Source organism: Podarcis filfolensis, assembly GCF_964270895.1.
Source record: "Podarcis filfolensis genome assembly, chromosome: 17".
In the NCBI taxonomy this organism is placed as follows: domain Eukaryota; kingdom Metazoa; phylum Chordata; class Lepidosauria; order Squamata; family Lacertidae; genus Podarcis; species Podarcis filfolensis.
This window is the reverse complement of record NC_139621.1, coordinates 20444865-20449079: the sequence shown is the minus strand read 5'-3', so window position 1 is coordinate 20449079 and position 4215 is coordinate 20444865. Positions and strand designations below refer to the sequence as shown.

The 4215-nt window shown below is 43.2% G+C and overlaps 1 long non-coding RNA gene across 1 annotated transcript; it reads right to left on the bottom strand.

The window, feature by feature from the left end:
- Positions 1-409: 409 nt before the first annotated feature.
- On the bottom strand, positions 410-1971 carry LOC310753068. The gene is made up of 2 exons (XR_014543146.1): positions 1735-1971; positions 410-653 (listed from the first exon to the last, which is right to left on the bottom strand). It is a non-coding gene; the product is annotated as an uncharacterized lncRNA (long non-coding RNA).
- Positions 1972-4215: the final 2244 nt, after the last annotated feature.

Here is a 4215-nt window from a genome sequence, read left to right as displayed (position 1 = left end):
AAAAAAAACAAAAGAAAAACAAAAGAAAACAAAACCTACATTTCTCATATACCATTACCTACGGTATCTTTACTTCGCTGCAGATTTACATTCCCATAAAATTGCAGGATATTTGAAACATGGTAGCCAATTTTTACGAGCGTAATTTTGCGCTTTGCCACTTTAGCACCGGAAACAATAAAACAATACAAAGTGGTGGTAAATTTTATCGGCTGTTGGAAAACTCTGTCTGCATCAGAAAATGGTAAAATTAATGTTCCCCACTCAGGAAGGAAAGTATTATGTCACACACTGTCAAATGCAAGAGTGATACCTGTTTCAATTTATAGGTGTATTTGAGCAAATTGTGCTGCGTGCCCAGTGCAACGTAAATTGTATGCCTAATTCAAAAGAGGTCACTTCCTGCAAATGTTTTCAGTGGCATAAAAAGGCACACACCCTTTAATCGTTTTTTTTCAAAGGCTGCATCAAAAGAGAGTGAAAGGATTTACCCAGGCAAAGTGAGGACTACGAATAATCTGATTGGCTGTGATCACCCCATGTGACCCAGTCCACTCAACTTTGACTTCAGTGATGTCTTCTCATAGCCAAATGTGATGCACTATGTGACGTAATCATTTTCAAGATGTGATTCCTGGTCTTCTGGGATCATTCTAGGAAGGAGAGAGGAACCATAATGAGAAGGGGAAGGACAATGATTCTGAATGAGGGAAAGAGGGAAACGAAGAGCAGAAAATTGCTTAAGAAAATGTGACCTGATCAAGGAGTGTGTTTTAAATGAAATATCCCCCCCAACCATATTTTTGGTCTGAATATCTAAACAGCCAAAGACTCAGCACCACTGTAGTAAATAGTTCTCCAGTTGTTGGATGAAAGGATCTACATCTTACTAATAATGCCTGAAAAAAACATAGCTGAAGCAACAATGCTGAAACAACAATACAAAGGAAATACATGCAATCCTCAGAAAGAACAAGTACCACCCTTAAGGGTCATTCTCACTCTATTTTATCAAGATGTATTCATCCTTGTTGTACTTTATGTAATGGTAAGTAATGGTTGTACTTAACCATTATGCAAATGCAGATAATGGAGTCCTATGATGAAGCTATGCAACTCTGGTCCTATTTGATGCCTGGGGACTATACATAAATCTGAGATCTTTGAAAGATCAGCAGGGTGACAGATGATAGATAGATGATAGATAGATAGATAGATATAGATAGATAGATAGATAGATAGATAGATAGATAGATAGATAGACAGACAGACAGACAGACAGACAGACAGATAGATAGATAGATATATGATAGATATAGACAGACAGACAGACAGACAGACGTGATAGATCTGCCAAAAAAAGGGTGGGTTAAATCACTGAGAAAAAACACCTTAGAAGCCAATACATGCTTTAACAGACTAGGCGGCTTGTTCTCCTGTCCCCCAGTACTTGAGGCTGAACCTTTATCCAGTTGCTTTTCAACCATATCTTGCTCTGGCACCGGCCTTCTTCCAGCGAAGGGCAATTCTCAAGAGATCAGATAGAAAGCTAAATTCCAATCATAATCTTAAACAGCCCAACTGAACTTTGCTTTAGCTGACTTTGGCCGAACTAGACATGCCTATCAACTGGATTAATGCCCTGGCTTTGAGATGTCCTTCGTTCTCAGCATGGAACAAGCAAGGCTATCAACACAACTCCAATCTGTCCCTTACCTTTATTGGATTCCTTACCTCTGAGCTGAACTTCCTGGTTTGCTCATAGCCCTTAATCTTTCTCCTGACATTATCCATCTCCGGGACAACTTAAAACCAGATGGCGTGACACCAGAGTCTGTAGACAGTGGTGCTCTGTGAAACTCACTGGCCAGTTTGACAGAGCATTATGTTTAGCCATTCAAAATATCGTAGGGGAAGAGCTATGCAGCAGTACAAAGACCATTGAGGCTTCCAAGGGGGGGGGGGATTCCGTTTATGCCATCTCCATGGCGTACAGTTAGCAGACGACATTCCAGGCAGCAAATTGCAACCCATTGACACATCTTCAGCAAGCACACCATCAAGAAACCAAAAGAGTGGGGGTGAGGGGGAAAGGCAACATTTGCAGAAAGTTAATGAAGTGAGTTCACTAATCCCCTCTTAGATTAGAAGCTTCTTGGTTTCTGGAGTCTTTGGAGACAACGAAGCAATCGTTATATAGTACACTGAGCCCCAACAAATTTTCAAACCCTGTCCCCATTATAATAACTAGTAAAGCCCCTTCTACAGTCGGCATCTGTTCCAATGTGCAGTTCACTACCACACAGGCTGCCTCAGGAGATCAATCTCATAAGCCGGAAGCAGCTGCTCTTGCTCCTCTCACTCTCCCCATCCAGTTCTTTGGAGCTCTGTCACTAAATTCCAAACAATAAGTTTGCATTATTACTTTATTTTGAGAGACTGGCTTTCAACTGTAATGGCGACGGCGATAGCGCCAAAGCCGGCGATCTTCCCTCAGACCAAAGAATTGTTTCGCTAATAACATTAATTTGCCTGTTTAAAGAATTTCCTTTTCCTCCCCCCCCCCTTTTCCCCAAGGGTGTGAGGAAGAGAGACAAGATCTTTTGATTTTTAAATAAAATGAGCTGGCAGTAAATGAAGGGAAGTTATTTGTATGCTGATGGGGCTGGTGCCAAGCCAAAGAGGAAAATAGTTTGGCAGGAAGCCAAGCTGAGTTTTAGCCTGTGACTTCCCTTTGCTCTCTGAACTAACGGTGGCCTTTCAAGTTCAATATTAAGATGTCGGGGTGACCAGAAGCATCACCAGAAGTCAGGAACAGGGGTGTGGATCTTACCTGCAGTCGGAAAAGGGCAAACGCCTAGAAAATAAATGCAATCAGTGTTGCTTGGCATTTAGTAAATTTTGTGTTGCTCCCAAAACTGTAATAATTTAGCCATTTTATTAACAAGCAACAGTAAACTGTGAGCCAGAAAATACACACTCTCACACAATGTGTGACTTAAAAAGGGTAAAGGGACCCCTGACCATTAGGTCCAGTCGTGGCCGACTCTGGGGTTGCAGCACTCATCTTGCTTTATTGGCCGAGGGAACTGGCGTACAGCTTCCGGGTCATGTGGCCAGCATGACTAAGCCACTTCTGGCGAACCAGAGCAGCACACGGAAATGCTGTTTACCTTCCCACTGGCGTGGTACCTATTTATCTACTTGCACTTTGATGTGCTTTAGAACTGCTAGGTTGGCAGGAGCAGGGACTGAGCAACGGGAGCTCACCCCATCGCGGGGATTTGAACCGCCGACCTTCTGATCGGCAAGTCCTAGGCTCTGTGGTTTAACCCACAGCACCACCCGCGTCCCTTATGTGTGACTTATGTTATAATAATACCTTGAATTATTGTTTTCTCTCTGAGCAGACAGCCCTATCCTCTGCCACATCCAGGGGGAAAGATATAAACCATAAAATTATTTAAAAGGTGGTCTGGCAGCAGGGTAATATTAACACTGTTTGGCCAATAAGAAAACAAAGATGCAGAGTCCATACATACATCATTACAAACACAAACACACAGCTCTGATTGGTGGGATGTTGTGACCGCAAAGTGATCCTGCAGCATACCTTGGATTCCCGATGACCTTGAAGACTGATGAGAAAAACTTGCCTGCTTATCCTGAAGGGTAAAGGGACATTTGCTGTGTGCTCTGTAGAGCTAATGATCCTGGCTGTTGCCAAGACAGAAAGCTTGCTATTAAAATACAGAGGAAGAAGAAGGCATCATCCCTGGTGTGCCAGAGAAGTAGACAGCTTCCTTCGGTGCCAGAGCACACATTGCATTCACCTGCTGCTGTATCCTCAGGAACTGTACTCTCTTGGCTAGCCGACACTACATACCAATGAAAAAGGAAAAGCAGGTGCTTGTGACAGATGGAAGGAAGATGGAGAGGGTGGGGCAAGGCATATCCATGACACATGTACAGGACAGCCCAAATAACATTGCCTGCTTTGTCCTTCATCCTGGGCGCACAATAAAATGGCATGCGGCGTTAGCGCTTGCGTGTCTTCTGCTGAGTCTCCAATTGCTTTATTGCATCTGGGGAAGCTTTTAGTCTGGAAGGACTGTACCACTTTAGATTGTAAGTGGGAGCAATCAGATCTTTGAATACTTTCCTGCATAAACCAGGGCTTTTTTCCCCCACCCAGAACTCAGTTCCAGCACCTCT